Source organism: Struthio camelus, chromosome 1, assembly GCF_040807025.1.
Source record: "Struthio camelus isolate bStrCam1 chromosome 1, bStrCam1.hap1, whole genome shotgun sequence".
Lineage (NCBI taxonomy): Eukaryota > Metazoa > Chordata > Aves > Struthioniformes > Struthionidae > Struthio > Struthio camelus.
In genome coordinates, this window is record NC_090942.1 from 59,777,297 (window position 1) to 59,794,393 (window position 17,097).

Here is a 17,097-nt window from a genome sequence, read left to right on the forward strand (position 1 = left end):
CCTGTTGAATTCATCTTTTCTGAACATGGCTTGACTAGGACTGAATGCAGCCTGCCAAGCTAGGTTTCATCACAGCTGATACCTGCCGCTCTTCAATTTTTTTTTTTTTGAGTATTTGTAGAGCAGTTTTTTATTTCCTGTAGAGATGTCCACATATATTCTAGGAATGCTTGAACTCAAACCCTGTTCCTTTAGGAATGTCTCTTTCCACAGTTGGTTCCAAACGACTTTTAATTTTAGAGGTGAAATCAGAACAGGTGAATCTTTCAGAGTTGCCTTATCCCAGCTCCTGTTGTTTTCCTCCACATTTCTTCCAGAGTAATGTCTCATCAAGATGAGATTCCTTTAATGGAAAATGAGAATCCTTGGAGGGAGAAAGCCTTGGGAAACGCTAAGCTTAAACAGGGAGAACACTAGGACCCTTTACTGTATTTCTGGCTCTGACACTGATTTGATATGAAGCATTAGGCAGATCATTTCTTCTGTGTTCCCTCCAACCATATGTCTGTTTTGTCTGTTTACACTTGTATGTTCCTTGGGGCAGTGGCTGTGTATTATAATGTATGGAATAAAGCCTAACACAATGCAGTTCAGATTCAGAGACTGACAGTTGCTGCTGTTTTAAATAATGCTAAATATAATTCAACAAAATGTTTTCTAAGTCCAAATTCTACTCCCATACCCATGGCTGATTGCTCTGACGTTATCAGTGCCCAGTTTGTTCCGGAATGGTTGTAGTTTAGCTTTACCATTTCAGCCCAGAGCTGGAATACTGCATCATGGGAGCTCGAAGCTTTAAGAATAGCATCTTTCCTACACATCAGATCGTTCAGCATGTAATCTTTTTATCTCCTGCTGCAATTGCTTCTTGTGGCAAGTCCAGTCTTCTATTGCAGCATTATTTGAAGTGATTAGCTTTGACAGATTCTTAAATTCTGACTCCCAAAGTTGATTTTTGGAAGTATCAAGCCTCGATGCTTCATGATACATTTCCCCCCAGATTCTGATCAAAAATAGAGCAGCGATTGTTATTTGTTTGAGGCTGAATTTTATTTCCCTTTAGGCATCTGAATCCTTTATCATGAGGCAGTTTCCTGGAGCTTGATACCCACAAAGGAAACACAAGATTAAGAGCTTAATCAAACTGAGAAACAATGCCTGGCAGGAGCTGAATACCTCTGAGTCTCCTTCTCAGTAGTAGCTTCTGCTTAGAACTTTCTCTAACAAAATTTTAGGCCAGAAATTTTCCGAAGAAGTATTTTCCTTTTTTTTTTTTTTCCTGGTCTTGCCCATCCATTGAAACTGAGGATTTTTTGCAGGATTATACTACTTTGGATGAAACTGTCCTTGAGGGAGTTTAGCTTTTTCTCAGCTCCACAGTACACTTTTGCTTTGTCAAAACTAAGGAGAGAGACCCCCTCAGTACAGACAACAGCTTGATGACCAGCTGTCTCATCTGAGGCATGTGTTAGATCAAAGCAAATCCTTGCAGGGCTGTTCTCTCACACTTCAGGTGGGTGCCTTGAGCAAGGGGCTATTCTGGGCTGTATCTCTTTGGAGCTATTCTGCTGTGTGTAAGGAACTGCTCATTAGGCCACAAAGAGGGGACTTTATGTCCCATCAACTCTGAAACTCACTTGAAATGGGGCAGAGCAGATTCATCAAGTGAAGTAAAGATTGAAACCTATATGCTGATCACATAGGTGGAAAATGCGCTCCTATTTGGCTGTCCCTCATTCTGGGACACGCACATTCTCTTCAGAAATCTTTGAAAGGTCTTTGCTTTGCATCAGCACAGAAACAGAAGGACATCTGCAACTTCCAAACCTTTTTGAGAAGGAAAAGTACATTTGCTACCCAGATCTAGTCTGAAATATATCTCTCATTGAAGAGAGCAGGCAAGAGATTCCCATCTTAAATGAATCACAGACTTTTCTACAGGCCTGTAGTAATGTTCTGCATCTATGTGGTCTTCTTATCCCAAAGAGCTTGCAAATATCTTTATAGTCCATACATATGCAATCCAAAGTCCACAGCAGGTCTTACTCTTTACTTCAGAGGCTTTGGATTAGTCAACTTTATACAGCAGGAATTACTTTAGGAAATTTGCATCTGGTATGAAAGGTAGCATCTGTTTAACAGCCTACAGAAAGTCTTAGGATTAGGAATGAAAAAGAATATTCCAGCCCAAACTGCAAAAAAAGTTTGCCAGATTGTAATTTGGCCAGGACATGAGTGGTCTGACCACTTCTCTTTGAGAAGGTGCTTCTAGTTTGCAAATAACCACAATGGTAAGTAGCTTGGTTTTTTTGTTGGATCATAATTTAGAAGGCTTTTTGATAGCTAAATGTTAGTCTCTTATTTAACACATTATTAAATTTCTGAGAACAGAAAATTGTACAGTTACTCTAAGCAGCAGGAAAAAAAATGTCTGTTTCATGAATCAGAGCTGGGCTAAAACCAGTCACTAACTCATGCTAATACTGTGAGTGGAAGTCCAGAAAAAAGGCAAAACATTAGAATAAAATGCTGGGGTCATGCAAAATAAGAAAAGTTGTTTCTTTAAATGGAAAACAAGAATTGTGATAAATATTTTTAACCTTTTGAAAGTTATTCTAGTCCATCTTTCAGACTGTAAGAAGTGAGAGAACTCTATATTCTCATACTGAACTGCTGATAGTTTCTTTTGCAAAGAATATGACAAAAGGCTGCACTTCATTTTAATCACCCCTGGGGCTCTACCTGTTACGGAAAGCCACCTAAATGGCAGCCTAGAAGAGTGAAATCTTTTATTTTTCCCCAGAAAAGATAAGGTTGTGGTAGCAGTGAGGCAAGCTACTCACTGCCGGGGAAGGATCCTGGAGGAAAATACCTAGACAAGGTGAAAGAGGTGGTGTTCATAATCCATTTGATCCACCCTGTTGAAAATGGCTTTGGGGTTATGATGCTGGCCATTGGGTTAAGAATCCCCTTGATTTCGCCTCCCTCTATAAAAAAGAAAAATCTAGCAGACAGGAACTGCTTCCAGTTACTAATGACCAAGGTTGGGTTTGAATGAGTGGCTGGCAAAGAAAAATACTAGCAGTCCCTGGTGTTAATTCTTTTCATAAGGAATCTCTTAAAACTATAATTTCTTGCATTGTTGAGGGTTTTATTATCTTTTTTTAAAGACAAAGCTTTAGTTTGAATATGACATTTTAATGAATATCTACAGTGAGGGAAGAAATATGTCAGGAAGGCTCAGCAGTCTTAGGAAAATGGAGGAGTCTAGCAGTGCAGCATCTAGATCAGCATCAAGTTTGGGAGGCAGTGTTCCCCATTCACCGGGCAGGTACGGTTTGAAGTTTGTGGTTTCAAATCCAGTGGCTACCTGCCCCTTGAAATGTTGTCCTGCACCCTATCCTCAGCCACATGGTCTTGTCTCTTCTCTTGACCTGATCCTCCGTCCCCAAAGTGACCTGCTAGGTCAGCAGAAAAAATAAATTAGTTCTCTGCTGCTTTTGATTTTTTAATCAGCTTACCGAAGAATCAAATGAGCACCAGTCACATTTGGAAAGGAGGGGAAGGGAAGTGGTAACTATTGGTAGAAAGAAAGATAGGAACATCCCTTACAACATGTTATCTTCAAATGGTACTTGAGAAACAGAACGTAACCAGGGAAATTACTTCAAAAAACATTCTTTTCTAAACTTCTCCTCCCACTCACCACTTTCCTGCTGTAGAAGCCAGAAAATACACCTACAAATGAAGAAAAAAATAACAGAGGCATTTCTAATGGGTTGTTACTGGATTGTGAATGAAAACTGCTGTGGTGAAACACTATATAAAATGTCCTTGGAGCCCTTTCAGAGAGGAAAGGTGGTCCTTGGATTTTAAAAGCTTGTGAAATGCTCTAGGGCATTTTCTATCTGAGAAGATGTTTAGCTGTAGTGGCTTTACACAATAAGAGGGAGAGAGGCATCTCTTTGTTACTTTGAGGAAAGTGCAACCATCAAGGAGATGCATGGGCAGAATGAATCGTAAGCATCACGTCAAGGTCTCGAGGCAACTACAGACAGTCAGTTAGGGCTCACAGAAAATCCCTCCAGTTTGCCAGTGACAATAAGGCTTAATATCCACTGATAACAGCACTGACAGAAGCATCTTGGGATGGCAGGGAGGGGACACTGCCGAGCCAAGCAGAATAGCTTAAAGCCATGCAAAGGGAAAGGCATGAGTGAAGGACAGTGGCAGTCTGGTGTGAGGACGGGAAGGGTGGCCTAGAGCGTATGTCCTTGCGTACAAATGAAGGTCCCAGTTAAAGGTGTCTGGGTGGAACATCCCCCCGCTCCCCTCCCCCCTGCCCCGACTTAGTGTTTTTTGTACATTAGAGTCCTCTGCTGCTCATTCATCCTCCCCCAAAGTCATATGTCTCATTTGCTCATGTCCCGTTCTCTTCTGAACCAAACCCCAGCCCTTATCCTTCCTGTGGTAGAACTAATTTCAGCTCAGTAGCTTAACAGCAGACTTTTTTTTTTTTGTGGCTGAGCTAATTTTCTGCCAGTTTAGTTAGTCAGATCAGCCAACCAAGAAGTCTGATCAGTGCCTGAGCATGCTGGGCTGCAGGAGTGCAAGACTTTCCTCTTTCTGTGGAAGGGATTCCTTAGATCTACCGCATCACAGTGCTGGACTTGCATGCCTATGGCTGCTATCATAATGAAAAGCGCTCTGGTGAATTTAAGCTAAGAGACTTGCCTAGGGACTCAGTTGACCTCCTAGATTGCAAGATGGCTTCTTTAAACTTAAAACCTTTCTACCTTTTCACTGGATCTTTGTACTTTGTTTCCAAACACATTGCTTAGGCACTTCCTTTTGATCTTGACATGTTTCCAGCAGCTCTCTTTTTTTTCAGCTGGCATCCCCTGCTTGCAAATGCAGAATGCAACACTATTTAATCCTTCTTCACTTCTACATTTCCAAAGAATTATCAGTTAGTTTGGGTTTTATACTATCCCTTTCTTCTACTGAGGCGATCGTGTTCTATGACCACCCTCAGCCTGCTTCCTCCTCCTCAAGAGATCACCATTGTGCAACATGAACCTTGGCACAGCCTAGCTCCTTGTTCCAGGTGATGCTTGTGAGAGCACAGTTCCTCTACCTGTATGCATGAGGCGCCAGGCAACAACGGCAGAAGTGGACTTAAGTACCTGTTGGATGAAGCATCAACTGAGTGAAGATTTTGAGACTCTCCAGCATACCACAGCATTGGACTTTTGTACTTCCAGCTGCTATTTTGATAGAAGGGTATTTTTGTGAATTTGAAGCTAGGAGACTTGCCTGGAGAGCACTGAACAGAGACTTGATCATGGGTAGGAAAAGCTGCAGCTCTAACCATTGGGTCACTCTTCCTCTCTGAGCATGCCCTAAAACTTGCTGTTGACCTCCTTTGTTCTTTTCAATGGAAATGCATTCATACAATGAAAAGTGGCCTCTGAGGACCAGGTACCTAAGGACAGAGTCTGTAGAATATATGGATGCCATATGAGCCAAAGCCAAAGAGAGCCACTGCAGCAACAGCACCATCATGGATTTAAAGATTTTTATCTCATGTGGAACTCATAAAGGATGCTCCGGATTCATTGGCAGTGGAGATTCTACATGAAGACATCTTGCCATACATGATTAGGGATGCTTAACTGGGTGTGCGGCAATGCTGATTTACTCCAGTTGAGGATCTACTCCATTATTCCTATATACAGAGAATAAACTGTTGGATGCAATAATTTTCTCCATTTAACCCTGGAGAGACCAATAGCATTACTCTTTCTCCTTTCTCGTAGAAGGCTTTACCTTCCTTACCCAGATCTCTCAAGCATCCTTCCGTGTAATGTTTGAGGAATCATGTTACAAAGTCACATGATGAGTGCCATGCCCAGCATACCAAGGAAGATGGAGAAGAGCCCACAGTGGGAAGCCACAGCCATGGAAGCTGGTATACTCCCTGCCGCAGTGCAGTACTGGAACATCTCTACCACGCCAGGTACCATGGACTAGAAGCATTCAAGGCTATCCGGCTGCATCTAGCACAAGGGGGCTGTGACGAAGGAGAGAGCCAGAGTATTATTTCCTGCAAGTAACGCATGGAATGCCTGACCTGTATCAAGGGAAAGTGAGGCGATTACAAGTTTCACATTTTAATTACAGAGCTCCAGTGTTTTGCCTCACTCCAGCTCTGTCCTGAGCTGCTGGACTTCCTTTTTTCCTGGATATCTTCTATATCCGTGTAGAATATTTGCAATATGTGGATTTCACCCAGTCCTGTGGCCAAGTCCTTTTTCCCATGGATAAATCTCCTCTGCTCAAATATCAGAGAACAACAAAGAAATGAAGAGAAGCAGATCTACAGTCACTTATCACGGAAGCCAGCCCAAGGCTTAAATAATACGAGGGAGGACAGGTCCCCATGGGCCCTGAGAATTCGCTCGCATTTGGCTTGGCAGTAATCACTGTGACATTCCAGCACTGTGCTTCGTGCTGCGTAACCGCACAAGCAGATCCCACCCCAACCCTCTCGCCTGAAAACCTACAGAGAGGGATGGGTTGCAAGAAAAAAAGAAAAAGTGGAAAACTCTCTGCCAGTTTTTTAGAACTCTTTTCCAGGAATTCTTTCCTAAGATTTTCTGTTCTTAATGTTTTACAGCTCTCCAGCTTTCCTTTACTGCTAGCAAAGGCAACCCTATTGTCCTTTACAATTGTGTTGCGCTGCCATGGAAATGGCTGGCGTACCATTGGAGCTGGCACTGTGACCTCGCTGCAGGAGCCTGGTGGATACGACAGGCTCTGAAGAAACTCAGCTAGTGTCTGAATACAAAGGCTTTACCTTCAAGAAGCACGGCATTATCAAAGGGGAGATGGATTTGAAGGGTATAGTCTGTGCTTTCAACGTTTTCTTCTTCTGAGACCATACAGAGTGTAGCATTTTTCATCTCCTGCTCTAGAAAACATTTGGGCTAAGGGAGGTCTGGCTTCTCCAACTGAAGTAGTGATAGGGATGCGAATAGAGCCCAATTTATTCCAAGGCAGGGTGAGAGGTCACAATCTTAAGACCGGTATGCTAACAGGCAATGAATTTAGCTGCTCATTGTGCCCCCCTACCCAAGAAACATTTCTGAGCCCTGCCTTCTGACTTTACCCTTGTCTCTGCTCCAGTTTGGACCAGCTTAAACAAAGATATACTCCTCCATTGACTGAGCTTAAACCTCTGTGCGAACCATCTTAATTGACTCTGAGCCTGCTTTAGATCAATTTTGTTACATTCAGTTCCTTACTGAGCTGGGATAAATTAGTGCCGCTTTACTGTCACCAGAGAATACACTCACTATTTATTCTGATCGTTCCCAGTTAACTCTCTCTGTTTCCTCTCAGTTCTTCTCCAGGCACTTTCTACACTCCGGGTGTTCCTCCCACTCTTTTTTCCCACGCCACGTCCTTGTTGTGACACACTGTTTGCTAAATTTAAGCAGCTGGAGCGAGGACAATGGCCAGGGCTCTTAGCAATGGTGCCCTTAGCAAACCATAAATTGCTGCTGCCCCTCCACTCCTTTCTCACACAGGCCCTGTCGTTTGAGCCCATGTCTTACTCTGGCTTCTCACTGTAGCCTATCTGGATTATCTGGAAAATCTGTGACAAATACTAAATGGAACTACATGCAAAATCAGCTCAAACTCAGCAAATAATTTCAGCTGGAAAAGAAAAAGTGTGAAGAGAAGGAGGAATTTTGAAAATGCCATATGATGTCATTTAGACATGTGAAAAATGAAATATTCCATTTTGGAAAGGCCTAAATTACATCAGCATTTTCCAGATTCATTTTAAAGTTTCAAATAGCATTTCAAACATTCAGTTTCAAAACACCATTTTTGACTTGAAAAATTGACCAGCATTTTTAGTTTAAAAAAAAAAAAAAAAAAGATACACAACACAACAGTATTTTCTCCTGGGCTGAACAAAAGGCTTCAGGATGATCTGAAACATCTGAAATGTTTTTACACTTTTTTGTCAAGAAAGATATATGTAAAACTTTATCTTTCAATTTGACCCAAAAAGGGCAAGTTTTGTGAGGTTTATGGGAATGTAAAAGAGAAGGCTTTGTGTTTCATCTCTGAAGTGGGGTCCCATTTCTTTCAGCCAATATCGGTTCTAGTAGCCTCCTGACATGCCCAGAAGTTTCCTACTAGGACCTGGTGTGCAGAGCGTGTGTCTTGCCTGGCAACATCCTAGCTAGCCCAAAACTAGCTTGCCCAAGTATCACTAGTCATTGCAGCACAGCCTGGCTGCCTATATACTCACCTGGTGCCAGCTGCAGGATTTGCAGGCTGCCATAAGCTCTGCTCTGCTGCACAGACAATTTGTATGAGTCTATCTGCATCAATTTCTGCCCAGGAAATATGGTGTGGATACACCCACAGTGTACAAAGAAGTCAAGAGGAAATGTGAATTGAAGCCTCACCTACAAAGCCAGGAGACCGTAGGATCTGACTTTGGCTTAGAGCAGCATCACCTGATCCTATGAATGATTTGCAGCATTTTTTTCTCCAGTGCCTTTTCAGGCTTTCCTATCAGCACCAGTTGCTAATTAGCATACTTGTTGTGGGTTGCTTCTTTTAAAATGTGTTAAGATATACAGTTCTGGAAAAAGTGAACTGATAAAATTGCAACACCTGTAATTATCTGCAGTAATAGCTACAACTTGGGTCCAATGGCAGCAAACTTCACGTTATATAACATCTTCCGCCTACTAGCACATAGACATCTTCTGCCTACCTAAGCGCTTTCTCCTCAGCCAAGCTATAGCAACCATCATTCCATAGTCTAAGACTGTTCTTCACAACCAGGCAACAACAGTATTTCCATCCCATGATCAGAACTGTGTTTTTTGCTATGGGAGAATATTGAGTACAGCTACCAAATAACATAGGGGAATTCAGAAAATCCTCAGTTAAGATCATTTCATTGCCTTCCTCGTCATTTCCTTTCATATCGAAATCTGCTGTTCTTGTAGGACTTAATCAAATCCCAACCCCTCACTCTTACCAGGACACTCCTGGCACATGGTCTCATCAAGCGAGATCACCGTAAAACCTGAATCACTGAATGCCTTCTGAAGTAGATTGCAAACATTGGGGCCCAGGCAGTAAGAAACAGAGAAGCCATTGGTCTGGAGAAACCATACACTGTATTAACCAGTGCCTGACTTCTGTTCTGATAGGAAGAACACCAATTTGCAGAGTCTTCCAATTTCTTCTGATCTACACATTGGTCCCTGCATCCTAGATCAGATAACACAGCATGTACTGAATCATATAACTAGAGTTTATCCATGCCCCTTGTCACATGATTGGAGCAAACCCACATGTTTGTCACTTGGCACATCTGCATCTTAATGCAGGATAAGGGAAAGACTAGCATGTTAGGCAACAGTTGGAAGTATGTGTTCTCCTGAGGCTCTCATGAGACATGGGGGACTGATAAAGCTGGTTCAGGCCTCCAGTCAGCTCTGGACAATAAGTGCACCAGTCATGTCAGCAAGAAATCAAATCTCTTCAACAAAGCCTTATTTCAAGCCCGCACAGAAGAGCAGGAGAACTGAGCCCAAAGAGCAAAAGCCTTCTGTCCACCTTTGAGATGGGTAGCAATGCTCTTCAATCAGTCTAGAAAAAGAATTGCCATCTCTACCCTTAAAAGAGTATCCAGCCTGCCTGCCCACCCCTCGAAGTGAGCACCTAAACCCTCTCTGCTCCTTTAGCTGGATATCTGCTGCAGCGTGTTAGCTAGGATTGTGTTAGATAGGACTCAGAATCTTGGGCTGATTCTCATCAGCTATGTATTGTCTCCTTACAGATTTTTAACCTATCCATATGCCCTGTTACTCTGTTAGGTGCGACTTTCTGTGACCCCACAGGGTACTTGCAGCATGCTGATGAATTGCACAGCTCAGGCCATATGTTACATAGAGGGGGGGGTCACAGTGTGGCAAAAGCATGAGATACGGGAAAATGTGAGGTGGGAGTCTAATGCCTGAGACTTGCAGGTGCCCATCAGTGAAAGAGTGACCTGGGAAGAGTTGGCGAGATTTCCTCATCACCCCTAGACTGTCAATAATATTTTTGACTCTGAGCTCACCTTACTCATGTCTGAATCATCCCATGCTGACTGTTTCTATTCACCTTCCTGATCCATAGCTTCTTCTTATCGGGTATGGAAGCAAGGAAAGATGTCAGTTTGAGTGGTTTCAGATCCAGTTACTTGTGTGACACATCTTGCCTTTACAGTATCATTACTAACATCAGTGCAGATTTCATGTTATACATGCACAACTACGAGGGCTGGAGGAAGAACATTTCCATTAGGGCATTTCTCTCCTTGAACTTGAAGCTGGAGGTCCCTTGCGCCTGCTCCTGCAACCTGCAGAGCTCAGGGCTGAGCTGGAGACCAGGGCTGGGACCTGCTGCCTCTCTCTGATTGTTCCTAGCAGTTGGCACAGCCTAGTGCCCTCAGGCCTGCTGGACACCTGGCCACAGTCTCTACATTGGGTCTTTGACAGCAATGTAAGATGCATCCTTTTAGGCAAAATCATTTGGGAGCATGGAGATTTAAGGACCTGGCTAAAATAGGTTAGAGACAGGATCTCATCATATCACCTCTTCTCTTAATATGCTTTGTATATGCTGTGCTTACATACTGTGGGCAGAACTCATTCAGATTCACCAAAATAAACAGAGACAGCAGACATTTGACAGCCATTCCTACAGATGGCATAACTAAATTGTGTTATTCTTTTATGTTTGACTTCAACAGAGAAATGTGATTTAATTGCACCAGTATTTGCAAGGCAGCTTTAATTTGTTTTATAAAATGAATGGAGTGAAATTCTTTTAAATAAATTACACGTGGAGACTATTTTTGATTCTTCACCTTTTTTTTTCTCTTCAATTGCTTATTCCCTTGTTTCTTTCTCCTCTCATGTTGACTTAAAATGTACCTTATCTTTGTTCGTCATATTTTTCCTTCCCTTCCTCTCTTCCTTTCTCTTTTTTTTTTCTTTCTTTAGCTTACTGAAATTAAAAAACAGAAAGGTGGAATTTTTCTTTTTCATCTGGCTGTCTTAAGGAAATAACACATGTGAAACAACACTGTCTGTCCATCAGCCTCTCTACTTTCTACAGTGAAAGTCTCAAATATGTTAAATTCTTACAAGCTTCATAAAAAACAATGACCAAGTCACAGTGTACAGTTATTTTTCTTTTTTGGTATGCTGTCAAGTCAAATTGCAAATGGCTATCAGCCAGATGATCAACATATGTGTAGTTTAGGCTCTGAGTGGAGATAGATATTGGGATGCTGGGTACAAATTTATAGGAAACCACATCATATTTTCTGCTGTTCATAGGACAGCTTGCTTTCTAAATTTCAAAGAAGACATATTGCAAAGTAAAAATAAACAAAACCTCTAAATACATCTAGTTTATGGGGAAAAGTTAGCTTTGAGAAAGGGAAAGCTCAAGAATGAAAGAATATAGAGGAAAAGATTTTGGACTAACTACTGGCCCGGAACTGCAGTCAAAGAAATTCCCTCACAGAATCACAGAATGGTTGAGGTTGGAAGGGACCTCTGGAGATCATCTAGTCCAACCTCCCTGCTCAAGTAGGGTCCTCTAGAGCATATTGCCCAGGATCACGTCCAGATGGGTTTGGAATATCTCCAGCAAAGGAGACTCCACTACCTCTCTGGACAACCTGTTCCAATGCTCTGTCACCCTCACCGTCAAGAAGTTTTTTCTCAGGTTCAGATGGAACTTCCTGGGGTTCAGTTTCTGCCCGTTGCCTCTTGTCCTGTCACTGGGCACCATGGAGAAGAGACTGGCCTCATCTTCTTGACACTCCCCCTTCAGATACTTATAAACGTTGATCAGATCGCCTCTCAGTCTTCTCTTCTCCAGGCTGAAGAGGCCCAGCTCTCTCAGTCTTTCTTCAGAGGAGAGATGCTCCAGTCCCCTCAGCATCTTTGTAGCCCTCCGCTGGACTCTCTCCAGTAGCGCCATGTCTCTCTTGTACTGGGGAGCCCAGAACTGGACACAGCACTCCAGGTGAGGCCTCACCAGGGCTGAGTAGAGGGGCAGGATCACCTCCCTCCACCTGCTGGCAACACTCTGCCTAATGCACTCCAGGACACCATTGGCCTTCTTGGCTGCAAGGGCACATTGCTGGCTCATGCTCAACTTGTCCACCAGGACTCCCAGGTCCTTCTCGGCAGAGCTACTTTCCAGCAGGTCAGTCCCCAGCCTGTCCTGCTGCATGGGGTTATTCCTCCCCGGGTGCAGGACCCTGCACTTGCCTTTGTTGAACTTCAGGAGGTTCCTCTCCGCCCAGCTCTCCAGCCTGTCCAGCTCCCTCTGAATGGCAGCACAGCCTTCTGGTGTGTCAGCCACTCCTCCCAGTTTAGTATCATCAGCAAACTTGCTGAGGGTGCACTCTGTCCCTTCCTCCAGGTTATTGATGAATACATTGAACAAGACTGGACCCAGTACAGACCCCTGGTTTCAGGCAGTTTCATTTCCTGCTGTTTCATTCCTGTTTTGTCTAAGGAAATAGGGTTTCATGTGCCTTCTTTGTAAATAAAACAAGGTTGCACTAAAGAAATACTGGGCTCCATTATCAGTTTCTTCTCCTAAATGAAACAGTCCACAGGACATTAAAATTGGCTAACTGTGCAAGTCAAAAAGGGATAATAGTTTTGTGAAATGAACCAGAATGATCCCAACACTGCACAGACCTGGCGTCTTAATGTTCTATTTCTGTTTATTTTATATGTGTTGACGCGTCAGAGCTCCGACAAAGCTGAAACTGAGTTTCCATTTCTCTGGAAACATTTAACTCTCCCAAGACTGACAGCCTTGTTAAAATGAAAACAGAGATGAGTCTAAACATCCTCTCATCCTGTCAACCTTTACATATGTTTGTGGTCTCCTCCCTCACCCCCCACTCTTCATTACAACTTCTAAGCTCTCCTGGCCTCCAGTGGCATCTAAATCATGCTACTGACAGCTCCAAAGCATTAAATTGAAATCTAAAATTTTCACAATCACATTTTCACAATTTTCACAATTTTCACAATTGAGAAACTTTCAGTATATTTTCTTTCCTTTCTGGTTATGAACTGCCAAAACGTATGGGCCTTCTTTTCAGATTTGTCTCTTCTACCACAAAAAGTCTGCTTTTTTTTTTTTAATGTTTTTAGTTGAAGATAAGATTTTCATCCAGCCCTGGTTTCTGGGATCTAGGCTTTAGAATAGAAAGAGAAATAGAAACATGCCCAGTCACAGGATTTATGATAAAGATTTGGCAGTACTGGCATCTGCTTTGATACACTTATTCTGAGATTGCTGTTCTGCCTTCCCTAATTGCCAAAGAGTTTTCTTGACTCCCAGCATGGGGCCTTTTATCTGCAGTGTGATGGGGAGGATTTCTGATGCTGAGAAAGAAAATCATATGAATAGAGCGCATCATGAGTCTCCATTTGTTTTGCTTACTAGGCTTGTCTCAATAACTTTACCCAAATTTCTAGCTCCCAAGTGCTAATATTCCCATTTCTAAGATGTCCTTTGCCTGACACTGGCCAGCATCTTAAGCATTAAGAAGTTTCCTTTATTGAATTATATTTTCATTCTGTCTCTACCATTCCCCATCTCACACCCCCCCTCAGGATTTCATAACCTATGCGCTCTGTTTTGGCTAGTGATGTCAGAGGCAGAGCAGTTACCATGGAGAAGAAGGGGACAGACTCCACTGAGACGGACACAAACATAGCCTAAATCTACAACAAACTCACGATTCATCAGCCAAATTGTGTGTCATCATTAATGGGCCCCAAAAGGGGTCATCAATAATTTTTCAGTTTAATGTATGCGGTGGAAGAGAAGTTTATTAAAAACTTCATGTAAGCCAGGCGAATGTTTACTTCAGAAGAAGCCACAACACATGTTATTAATGAATAAGTGGAACACTATCAGGCACCATCTCAAGAGTGGTTACAAGAACAAGACCATAGAAACCAAGCTGGGGGGCTGGAGCTTTTCACTGAAAGCAAGCACAATTATTCACTGAATGCTAGCATCAGTGTTGCAATGATGCACAGATAATGCAAGGAGCTCCTTAAATGGTGAGCAGAGAGCAAACTCATGGCACTAAGTTGTATAAAGAATGTCTCCATGAGAAAGCACTGATACATGTCAAAATACTTCCGCTTTTCTTTCTGTTCCTTAATTTGTTTGTTTATGTTTGGTTTATTATTATTTTTTTGTGTGTATGCGAAACATTTCACTCCTGCATAACCTTCTTTTTTCAACAGTTGTTTCAACCTCTCTCTATTCTATCGTTCTAGGAACATTTTGATAAGATGAAAGCGCCACAGTTACCTTCACCTATTTCACCTATGTATGTGGCTAAGATCAATACCAGGGAAGGCTGTAAAATGCCATTTGGCTCCAGAATGCTGTGGCATCCCAGTAGTACTTACTGGCCAAATAAGTGTGTTTCAGATTAATGGAAATTCCTATCTGCTAAATAGATTTGGGAAGAGTAATTCAAAAACACCAAGAAACCCTTCTTGGGTCACAGAACTTATGATTTAAGTGTTCTGCAAAATTATTCTTTGACATAAATTTGCATGTTATTTCTTAGGAATATGAAATACTCTCATCTTATAAATAAGAATAATAAATTTTGCAGTGATTTGTTTGCCTATTTGCTTGATGATTGGGAAGCTTTTCTGCTTACCACCAGGCTGCTGAATGGTAACTCAGCTTGGAATTTTTTTCTCTCTTTAATAATAGTCTACAGCTGGCATGCCGAATTCAGCTCACAATACCAGCACATGCAGAATTGCATCTAGTTCACATTCCTATCACTCATGCTTTCAAGACTGCCAACAGTAGAAACATAGTTAAAACAACAGCACTAAGAAGTGGCTGAATCTTGGCAAAAAATGTTCGTTATTGCACAGTGGAACTCCTTCCTGAGGTGTTGTGGAAGCTAAAACTGGGTTCTTGAGAGGTTACTAGTTATCGAAAAGCATCTTCCAGCTCAGGAACCCCTAAATCACCGATTTTTGAAAGGGTTTTCTGGGCGAAGTTCACTAAAGATTTACCCTGCTCACTGTGCGCTTTCCTATCCATGCAAAACGGTCAACTGGAAGAGGTAAAGAAAATTTGGACCTTGGGTTTGCACTACCAACGTTGTTTTTACCTTATATTCACATCAGCACCACTGACTTGAATCATGTGAACTTACTTTGGAAATTATGACTACTATTTCTGCCACTGTAGTCAGCAGAAACACTGAAATACAGGGGGGAGAACTATGGTTCTAATAGATGTTCTTTTTATCTTACAGTACATTTCTCTGATTACAATCACATTTTAACAGGTTACCTGTTGTATGTGGTTTCAACTTGTAATTCCTCTCATGCCTTCAGGGTCTAGGACCTCAGAGAGCACTTTTCTATAGATATTGTTGTGCTGAGACTGTTGCGTTGCATGAGCAGTATCATTTCTAGAGCCAGAGTGAACATAATGCACCGGCAAAAGGAGCTGAGAGCCATTGTCTGGAAGGTGCTACAACACAAGCATTAATCTTCAGAATGTTTTCTAAACAATTTGGTTCCATTTAATAATCCATATCATTGTTTTTTAAATCTTTGAGTTTTATATTTGGAGACTGATTTAGACAGCCAGCTGTGATGTTAACCAGCCCTATGCTAAACCCAGTGCGATAACACTACCCTTTTCCCTAAAGATCCTGACTCTTCTTAATTGGCAAGGTCACTTCTCCTCATCTATCATGAAACAGGGATCCTACTTTGACAAGAAAGAGGTATAGCATACTTTAGAAACACATCCCACTGTGCTAGGATGGGAAACCAAAAAAAATTAATGAAAAACAAAAGACTCCCCATTGTGTTGCAATGCAAAGGAATATCTTGTTCTTTTTGAGATTCATATGGGAAGCTTAAAATGAATTAGTTTGCTTTATGGATGTTAACTCCGAAGTCAAACAACCCTGTGTATAACAAATCTGTAGCATGGGGGATCCTGCCACAAAACCGCAGTTCAAAGAGAAGAAGATATACATCTCTTCTTTCTCCATTTCCTTTCCTCACCCCCCCCATCTCCCAGCAAAGGGAGTTATTCTGCAGAGCGCTTTTCATTAAGCGATACTCATTTGTTTAAGGGATGGATCTCAGAGAAGCAGGAGTAAACACTCCCCATGAAGCACCAACATAAATATTTAAGGATGAAAGCTTGTAATGACCAAAACACATTTTGTACTCAAAAGCCACTTAGGTTTAACCAAGCTGGTAGTGCCCAGAGACTGACTGAGAGCTGTTTTTAGGAGAAGAAATGTTTTGTTCTGTTATCTAGACCCTCCTAGGAAGACCCCACTGAAAGGACATTGTTACTCAATGCTGTCTTAAGTGGATATTTGTGGAATGGCCCTCTGTGGAAGCTGAGAGAGAGACAGGGCCCTGGGACAGGGCATAGCAGAACAGCATTGTGAAAGCCATGTTACTTTTCACTTAAAATGTTTAGATATGATTTTCTTCTTCCTGCCAAGATAGGTAGCCATTTCCACCAATTTTAATTCCTGGTTTCAGCCTGAAATCTCATACTGAAAATTTAAAAATTTTGATTTTTTTTCTTCTGAAATCCCAACATTTTTCTTTTCTCTGGGGCAAAGTAAAAATTAGGAATATGGAGGTTTAAAAAAAAAACAGTGTTGCCTACTGACAGTACAAAGCCCCTTGCCTGTGACCCCCCTCCATCCCACTTCTGCTGAAATCAAACTGCCACACGGTTACACATCATTGCCTGAAGGCTTCTAGGGGCAGTGGTTCCCAAGACAATAGATTTACAGTTGCCTCAAACCATATAATCTGAAAGGGGTCATTGCTGCATGTCATAGCCTACACACTCACCACAAATTGGCTCTGGCAAATCAAGAATGACCAACCTTTTTCTGAGTCATTTATTTTAATATATCTGTTGTTGCTTGTTCCACTC

General features: G+C 42.0%; 1 protein-coding gene across 10 annotated transcripts in view; it reads right to left on the reverse strand.

The window, feature by feature from the left end:
- RASD2 (RASD family member 2) overlaps positions 1-17,097 on the reverse strand; it is a 55,159-nt gene that overhangs the window by 33,700 nt on the left and 4,362 nt on the right. The gene's annotated exons all lie outside the window — the stretch shown is intronic.